Raw genomic sequence first — 10,160 nt, 5'->3', positions numbered from 1 at the left:
TCTCTCTCTCTCTCTCTCTCTCTCTCTCTCTCTCTCTCTCTCTAAATTTAACACCTACTGAGTACATTTAGTGCTGCCTGTATGCTCATGGGGACGTGACCCTCTACTGGAGCATGGGTAACCTCTTAGGCCTCATCCCTGACTCTCTCTCTCACAGACCATCAACCCTCCAATAGCTACTCAGGTAAGGGTGGGACTTCAGGAGCCCCTCCCTGTCCATGTGTGTGCTGATTTTTTTTATTTGAAACTTTAACATGATGAATATGTGTCTGTGGCATAAAATTCTAAACTCAAGATGTGTGGTGAAAACACACTTCCTTCCTGTCTGTACTCTAGGTCTCCCTGTAGCCCCACCTGGCCTGGAATTCACTATGTAGACCACACTGGCCTCAAACTCACAGAGATCTGCCTGCCTCTGCCTCCTGAGCACTGGGACTAAAGGCGTGTGCCACCATGCCCGGCTTATTTTATTTTTGTTTTTACACATACCTTATCCATAGCTCTTTTCTTTTCTTTAATATTTTCCCTTAAGGTATCTTAGAGAGGGCTAGCAAGATGGTTTAGTGAGTTAAGGCACTTGTTGCCAAGTCCGACAGTCTGAGTTTAATCTTCAGGACCCACATCTTCAGGGAGAGAACTGACTCGTGAAAGTTATCCTCTGACCTCCACACCAATGGAGTAGCATGTGTGCCACTCCCCAAAACACTAAATAAATGTAATTTAAAAAGATATCTTAGAGTCGCTTTTCACTTGATTCACAGAAAGTTATTTTAACTCTTAAATTGTACTGCAGTCTCTCGTGTGGCTGCATAATCTATATTGTTTATTAAAATTTATATGAAATATTAGCATATTTGATACTGATTGAATAAATTAAAATTTTTCTTCTAAAAAACTAGTGGCACAAGTTATAATTTATGAAATATAAGGAACTATTTTCCAAAAACTAACAATAAATGATTCTTTTCTCTCAAAATGCACAGAACACTTTGAACTACACAGAAATTTTTCCTTGTATTAAAAGTTTTTATTATGAACATTGTTGAATATGAACAAGGATAAAGATAGAACTGGGAAAATGAAGCCAGTGTACAAGGGAGCAGACTCTAAATATAAAGACTTCATCATGTTCACTTTACTTATCTGCCTGTTTTTTAAGAAAAAAATAACAGTTCTCTTTTCTTTTATTGGGAAATTTCAATTCTTCCTCCCTCTCTCTCCCCTTCCTTCCCCTTCCCCCACTTCCTCTATCCTTTCTTTCTTTTGTGTATGTGTATGCCTGTGGGTGCCATGGTGCGTTTGTGGAGGTCAGACCACAGCTTCTTGAAGTCAGTTCTCGCTTTCCGTCATGTGGGTTCCAGAACTCTAGCTCATTCAGCAGCAAGGGCCCTTATCAGTCAGCCACTGTGCTCGCCTTCTTTGGTATATTTTAAATTGAAACCTAGACATTATCTTTTTTCATTCTTATATATTTTCAGTGTGCTTGTTTGTCTTTGTGTGTGATGAGAGAGAGAGAGAGAGAGAGAGAGAGAGAGAGAGAGAGATCTACCTTCTCTAGAATTTATTCACCTGCATAGCTGTGACTATTTATTACTTTACCAACATTTCCCATTGCCCACTATTCATAGCCCTGACAACCATTGTCGCATTTTCTACCTCTATATATTTGACTGATTTAGAGGCTCATGTAAGTGTAGTTGTGAATTATTTGTTGTCTATTTTACCTTATTTCACTTAGGGTAATATTCTCTAGATTTTTCCACGTTGCTGCAAACAGGACTTCTTTCTTTGTTAAAGATGAAAAGTTGTCCATTGTGTGCAGAGCACAATTTTTTCTCCATTCATCCACTCATTCTTTCTTTCTTTCTTTCTCTTTCTTTCTTTCTTTCTTTCTTTCTTTCTTTCTTTCTTTCTTTCTTCTTTCTCTCTTTTTAGATAGGGTCTCACTATGTAAACCCTGGCTAGCCTGTAATTCACTGTGTAGACTAGAGTATCCTCAAACTCTGCCCCCTGAGTGCCAGGATTAAAGGCGTGCACCACCATACCCAGCAACCGATGGACTTTTGTTTCTATATCTTGGCTGTTGGTACAAATGTTGCAGTAAACTTGGAGGGCAAGACTCCTGTCTGAGACCTCAATTTCATTTATTTTGAACACATACCCAGAAGTGAAACTTGTAGATCTTATAAGGTATTTTTATTTTTGTGTATTTATATTTTGGGCTCTCTCTCTCTCTCTCTCTCTCTCTCTCTCTCTCTCTCTCTCTCAGTAGCTGTGTCCTTCTGCATTCCTACCAATAGTGTCTAAGATTTTCCTTTTCTCCACAAGTGTAAGCAAAACACTCATACTCATAAAATAAAAGTGAATAAGATGTAACAAAAAAATTTAACAAAAAGCTTTATTTCTTTGCTATTGAGTTGTAGGGGTCCTTTCTATATTTTGGATATCAGTCCTTTATCAGATATATGGTTTGCAAATATTTTCTTGCATCTTGTAAGTTGCTTTTTCATTTTGTTGATTTCCTTTTCTGTATGGAAACTTAATAGTCTAGTCTCACTTGCCTTTTAAGTTTAGTGCAATATCCAAGAAATCCCTGCCCACGTTAATGCTAGGAAGCTTGCCCCTATGCTTTTTCCAAGGGGTTTTAAGGTTCCACGTCTTGTGTTAAAGTTTATAATCCTTGCATGTGGTGTAAAAGAATGGTCCAATTTCATTCTTTTGTGACTGGCTATCCAATTTCCCCAACACATTTTTGGAATAGACTATGATTTCACTATCATGTATTTTTGAAATCAGGTCATATAATAGCTTCAATTTCGTTCTTGGTCTAAATTGCTTTTATTTTTAATTTTTTTGTGGTTCCTCATGAATTTTAGCATCAATTTTTCTATTTCTTTAAAAAAGTTCTCGGGCTGGAGAGATGGCTCAGCAAATAGAGCGCTGACTGCTCTTACAGAAGACCTGGGTTCGATTCCTAGCACCCTTATGGAGGGCAACAACCCCATGTCCTTCAGTTCCAGGGGCTTTGACACTCTCTTCTGACCTCTGCAGGCATTGCATGACACAGGTGTACTTACATATATGCAGGCAATACAGGCATACACATGAAAGAAAATAATAAATAAGATTTAAACTATTTTAAAAAATTCTCATTGGGTTTTCTTCCTTTTGGTCACTGGGTTTTTGGTTAGAATTGTATTGAATGTATAGATTACTGTGGATAGATCAGACATTTTGATGATTATAATTCTCCTGACCTTAATATAATACTAAGACTAAATAATAGTCACACGATTTTTTTATCCCTTCCTCCATTGATGGGCTCTTCAATTGCTTTTAGAATGTAGGATGACTTTCAATTTATTTCTGTCTTTAATTCCTTTCATGAATATTTTATAGTTTTTACTTTCTAATTTTTTCATTTGATTGGTCATTTATGCCCATGCTTATTTTCTTATGAATGTAATTATTAATTTCTTTGGAGTAGCTTTTTGTTAGCATATCCTGAAACTTTACTGAGTTTCTTTATTAATATATTTTTTAGATAGGGTCTCATTATGTAGCCCTGGCTGGTTTAGAACTTGCTATGTAGACCAGACTGGCCTTGAACTCAGTCAGAACTCTGCTTGCCTCTGATTCCTGAGTGCTGGAATTAAAAGGCATGTGCCACCATGCCCAGTTCTTTATTAGTTTTAACAATGTCTTTCTGTAGGAATAGTCTTTAGAGTTTTTCTCCATGTAGAGGTCATGTCATCTTTAAACAGATAACTTTTTTTCTGATTTAGATGACCTGTATCTCTTTCTTGCTTCATTTCTCTGCCTAGGATTGTTTTTTATTTTAACACAAGTGGTGAGAATGGGCATCGTGACTCATATTAGCTCTTCAGAAAAAAAGCCTTCTTGAACCGTGCTGAATTTGAATTCCTTTCAATTAGATATTTGGGTCTGTGTCACTTTTTTTTTTCCTGTTACTCTTTCTCTTTTTTCTCTATTAGTTTAGAGGGTTTGCTTATTTGTTTTAGAAACAAACATTGTTTTAGAACCCATATTTCTAATAAAATTTATAATTATATTGGACATAGATTTTTTTCAGGAGGTATAAGAAAATTCAAATATATATGTTAGATGATTTCATTGGGGTTTTCTACCTTTCTCAGAAAATGTGTTTAGAAAGCTGGGCGTGGCAGCACAGGCCTTTAATCCCAGCACTCGGGAGGCAGAGGTAGGTGGATCTCTGTGAGTTCAAGGCCAGCCTGGTCTACATAGTGTGTTCCAGGCCAGCTAGAGCTACAGGGAGACCCTGTCTCAAAAAGACAAAAAAGAAAAAAAAAGAAAAAGAAAAAGAAAATGTGTTTGGAGTATACTGAGTTCTATGAAGTTTCCGTGGGTCTTTTTTTTTGGTCTTTTTGAGACAGGGTCTCCTTGTAACCCCAGCTGTCCTGGAACTCACTATGTAGACCAGGTTGGCCTCGAACTCACAAAGCTCTGCCTGCCTCTGCCTCTGCCTCCCAAGTGCTGGGATTAAAGGTGTGCACCACGCCTGGCTCCGTGAGTCTTTTAATGAAACTAGAAAACTGTAACTTGCAGAAGATCGGCTCTTACATGCTATCTTTTACTTTAGCCTGTATCTTCCAACTGAAGGTCTTTGCTCAGACTCAACTTTTTTTTTTTTTTTTGAGACAGAGCCTCACTATGTAACCCTGGCTGGCCTGGACCTCACTATGCAGACCAAGCTGGTCTTGAACTCACAGAGACACACCTGCCTCTGCCTCCTGCATGCTGGGATTAAAGGCATGCACCACGATGCCTGGCCAGACTCATTATTTGAAAAGCTAACCATTAACGTTTTTCCATAGACACATATATAATCATTTTCTTTTTTAAATTTTGAGATAATTGTTTTAAGAAATAAAGGAAGAGATCCATCCCACGTGTCCTTTATTCAGTTTCTTCATGATAACTTCCTTTCAAAACTGCAATACAGCATTACAACTAGGATCCTGACTTGGAGACAGTCAAGATACCCCATTTTCCATCAGAAAAAGGACCTTCGTGGTGGTCTTTTACAGGCATGTCTTCTTCTACCTCCATGCTCTTAAAACACTACATCCACTAATGGTCCTCCAATTCTAGAATTTTATTATTTAAACAATGTTGCATACACATTATGTTGTATGCACATACATTTAAAGATCTATTATTTATTTATTTATTTATGTGTGTATGTATGTGTGTGATGTGTGTGGTGTGTGTGTATGTGCATGTGTATGTATGGGTGTGCATACCTGTGTGTGCACTGATGCCAGAAGAGGACACAAGTGTCTCTGCCTTTTTCCTTTGAGACAGGATCTCTTACTGAACCTAGGGCTGGGCTGGCAAGCCCCAGTGATCCCCCTGCATGCACCGCCAACTCCCCCCCCCATAGCACTGGGATTACAGGCATGTGGCCATACTCAGCTTTTCACATGAGTACTGAAATTTGAACTTGGGTCTTCATGATTTCACAGTAAGCAGTCTTACCCACTGAGCCATCATTTCCCCAGCCCTGTCATCTTTTTTTAAATTATAAGACTTCTTCAGGAATCAGACATAAGCTCAAACAATATTCCTAAACTGAGACAGTGACACATTCGTTTGATTAAAGTACATGTCAAATATTCAATATTTTCCCTTATAGAAACTTATTTAAACTTACTGAGTTAGATTGGATTTCCTAGGACTTGACAATGAGGTAGAGATCTGTGTACAGAATGTCCACTACAGTGTGTCCCACAGTGTAGTTATCAAAGCCTCATCTCAACCTATAGATGAGACGCAAGCAGATGGCCCCTTAGAGCTGCAGACTGAGGCAGAGAGGCTGTCCTCACATCTTTGTTCTGCTTCTTCATAATCTGTGCTCATGTTGATTCTTCTCCAGTGGCAGTGGGCTGTGTTTTCTGGCTATGTAACTTGGTACTGGGAGCTGGGTGAATTCTCCAGCATCCTGATTCATCATCTTGGAAGTGCTCTCCAGCCTTGAGTGTTGGAGAAGGATTTTGTCTATAACCTTGACCTTCCATCACAGTCAAACTCACCCGTGATGGTTCATTTTCACTGTTAACTCCATGGGATTTAGAATCACCATGGAAACACTCATCTGGATGTGTCTGTGAAAGTGTTTCAAGAAGGATTTAACAGAGCAAAAAAGACTTGTTTAAAATATAGGTGGCAACATCCTTTGGGCTGGAGCCACAAATTTACTGAATAAGGAGATAGTGAGCTGGGCACCGGGATTCATCTCTCTCTGTTTCCTGACTGTGCAGGTAATATGACCAGCTGCCTCCTGCCTGTTCCTGCCTCCATGTTTTCCTCTCCACGATGGGCTGTACTTTCAGTGTGCCAAAATAAATCTTCCTTCCTTGAGTTGATTTTGTCCAGTATTTTATCAGAGCAATGAGAATAATAACATGCAATGCCTGCCACTCATTGATAAAAGATGTCCAGAGGTCTAGGTCTAGGATGTTTTCCTATCCTTTCTGCAGAGGTAGAATTTTTTTCATTTTTTCTCCTTTTCTCACAACTGGGACCTACACTTGCTCACAGGGGACCCAAAGTTTGGGGAGTTTGGGGATTTGTTCTGCATGGAAACCAAGCAGAGGGGGCTTTGTTCCTTTCTTGCAGTGACAGCTGTCCTTCTCCTTCAAGCCTGCGTCACTGTAGAACACTTCCTCCAGTCTCCTACCCTGCCTTAAATATGACTTGTGCTCACACTGGAAGCTGGAGAAGAAGAGCCAGTGAGAATCCATGAAATTGCCATGTCTGTGCAGCTCTCACAGGTTCTGGAAACACACACACAGACGCACACGCACACTCACACGCACACATGCGCACATTCAAGCAGGCACATGCACACATGCAAGCAGGCACATGCACACTGATGTATACTCGATCTAAGAATTGGTTAAAAGATGTAGTTGAATTATTTTAATCTTCTTGTACAGTGCGGAGTCTCCTCTTGTTCTGCTAGAGGCAAGCTGGCTTTTTGCCTTTTGTCTCCTTGGACATTTCAGGTTATTTGGTTGCCCTGTGATTTCTTTTCTTTTCTTTTTTCTTTTTATTTTTTGGCTTTTTATGATTTTGTAATACACTTGAACTCTTCTTTTTATAAGATGAGAAGATGCTTTTCTAGCTTTCTAAACTTCAGGTAGAAGTAGAGTCTCCTCAGCTGCAGTTTGAAGTGGCTTTCCTCTGCTCTGTAATGTCAGTGCTTCTGGCTGGTGTGGTGTTTGATGGGTCTAGTGGATTCCACAGTCTTGTGCCCACTGCCACACCTTCACTGCAGGTTGGCTGCAGTGTTTTGTGGGATTTCATGTCAATAAATCAAACACTGCATTCTTAGGTAGTGATACTGGCTTGGGTCACAAGGAAGGTGTTATGGTTTGAATGCGAAATGTCCATCATAGATTCATGTGGTGCAGGTAGTGCTGTTTTGGCAGGTTGTAGAATCTTTTGGACCTGGAAACTAACTGGCAAATCTCGAAAAGTAGGGAAAGGGCTTTGGGGAAGGCTGACTCGACTTCTGGCTCATGCTTTCTGTTTTCTGATCCATCAAGATGCTACCAAGCAGTCTCACACTCCTATTGCCATGAGGGGAGCCCCAGCCATCATGCCTTCTACAGATATCAGTGTCATTTCAGACCCTATGGTCTGAGTAGTATCCTGCTTCCAACACATGGTTACTCAAGTCAGTGCCATAAGGGATTTAGGGAAGGATTAGGGGAATTCTTACTGAATGCACTTGATGAAATGTTGCAGGGTTCAGTCTCACAGAGACTTGACCTCTCCTTCAGTCAGTAGGATTTGAGAATGGGCTGATATGGGCAAGAAATCATTGCTTCCAAAGAGTGAGCTGCTCTTTGCTTCCTCATCATATTATCATTTTGCATGTGTGCGTGTCTGTTCATGTGTGTGCACATGTGCACATGAATGTGGAGGCCAGAAGTTGCCGTCATCAAGTGTCTTTCTCAAATTGTTCTCTACCTCATATTTTTGGTAGGCTCTCTCTCACTGAACGTGGAACTGATTCAGCTAGCCTGGATAGCCTGCAAGTCTCAGAGATCCTCCTGCTCCCACCTCTCCATCACTGGGATTACAGTTGCATGCCACCATGCCCAGCTTTTCTATGTGGATGTTGGGGATTAAGCTCAGGCAAACACTTTACCAACTGAGTCATCTCTGCAGGAGTTTGATCATTTTTAATTGTTCAGCCTTGATTTTTTTAAAAAATGTACAAATTAAGCAATATCCTTGCTGTTGTCCATCTCCTTTTGCCCCCATGAGCACTGTGATCTAATAACCATCTCTGTATCTCTCTAGGGGTTGAGATGCCTTGGCTGCCACTCAAACCTTGACATACATTACAGTACTGGTGCTCATTTTGCTTTTAATGGCTAAATGTTGTCTTAACCCCCTTAATTTCAGAATTCTGGAATTCTGTTCTGTTACCATGAATCCTCCCATCAACCCTGGGCTACAGAGTACAGCACTGAGCTTCTCAATGATGCTGGTGTCTCTCCCCATCACATCCTGTGTTGAGAACTTGGGTAGATGAGTGTACTTTGGGTCCTTTTTGGCTTGTAGACATTCTGTAGTATATTCATTCTAGAATATCATTTTCTCTGATACTTTTAATTCTTTTTTCCCATAAGATAACAATTCTGCAGTTTTTGCTGTACTTATTATAGGCCATTAAATTTCTGAGAAGCTTCTCTACCAGTATGCTAGCTTTGCTTATTGGGGTCCTTACCATTGTTTTAAACCTCTGGGTATGTGGAAGGGTGACAAAAGGGGAAAAGTAGGATAATTATACATACCATCATCTTTTGCATTACTTTTGTAGTAGCTTTTGTGAAAAAAAAGATAAAATCTAATGTGATAGCATGATCTCCAAATAAGAAATTCCTACAATGGACCTACCTTTGCTTCCCTGGGTGGCTCAGCCACCAGCTTCCTGGTGCTAGCATCTTTCCTGAGTGGGTCGCAGAGTGCCCATGGCGCCTTGACTCCCCCAGCCTCACTTACCCTCCCAGCTCCTCCACCCCATCTCTCCTCCTAGCCTGAGTACTGGCTGATTTCTTATCTTGGCATCCCAGACCCTGGGCTGACCTCTTGGCCCAGAGTCCCCACTGCTTCCTGATCCTTTGCATCCAGACCAACCAAGTTCCTCCCTGTGGTTCCCAGGAGCCCTCTGGGCCTGGTCCTGTCCCACCTACCTTTGCTTCCCTGGGTGGCTCAGCCACCAGCTTCCTGGGTGGGTCCCGCAACACCCACTGCACCTTGACTTCCCCAGCCTCATTCACCTTCCCAGCTCCCCTGACCCATTTCTCCTCCTAGCCTGGCTACTGACCCGTTTCTTGTCTTGGCACCCCAGACCCCTGGGTTGACTTCTTGGCCCAGAATACCCACTGGTTCCTGATCCTGTGCAACCAGACCAACCCAATCCCTCCCTGCAGTCCACAGGAGCCCTCTGGGCCTGGTTCCACTCCCACCTCCCTTTGCATCTCTGAGCTGCACAGCTGCCAGCTTCCTGGTTCCAGGATCTTTCCTGGGTAAGTCTCACTGCACTCACGGTGCCTTGACTCCCCCAGCCTCATTCATGCTCCCAGCTACCCCACCCCATCTCTCCTCTTGGACTGGGTGCTGACCCATTTCTTGTCTTGACACCCAGACCCCTGGGCTGACCTCTTAGCCCAGAGTCCACACTGCTTCCTGATCCTTTGCATCCAGACCAACCCAGTGCCTCCCAGTAGTCCCCAGGAGCCCTCAGGGCCTCTTCCACATTCCCACCTCCCTTTGCATCCCTTGGTGGCACAATCACCAGCTTCCTGGGACCAGCATCTTTCTGGGCCCTGCTCCCAGGCCAGCTCAGCTCCCAAATTCCTGAGGGCAGCATCTTTCCTGGAGGGATCCAGATCTTAGGAGAAAACTTGAGAACACCTGATCCTCATCTGACTTGGGCCTCTGTGGGAACTCCTGAAGACAATATAAAATAAAAGAGAGAACCTGAAGCCTTGACCAACTTGTTTCATGCCAACAAGTAAACCACAAAGGCACATAAAGTTTACAAAAAGAAGCAGATCTAAACTCAACAAAGGAAGGCTTGAGTCTCACACAAGAATCAG

The sequence above is a fragment of the Nannospalax galili genome, unplaced genomic scaffold (assembly GCF_000622305.1).
Source record: "Nannospalax galili isolate Female #2095 unplaced genomic scaffold, S.galili_v1.0 scaffold451, whole genome shotgun sequence".
NCBI lineage: Eukaryota > Metazoa > Chordata > Mammalia > Rodentia > Spalacidae > Nannospalax > Nannospalax galili.
Note: the sequence above shows the minus strand (reverse complement) of the source record.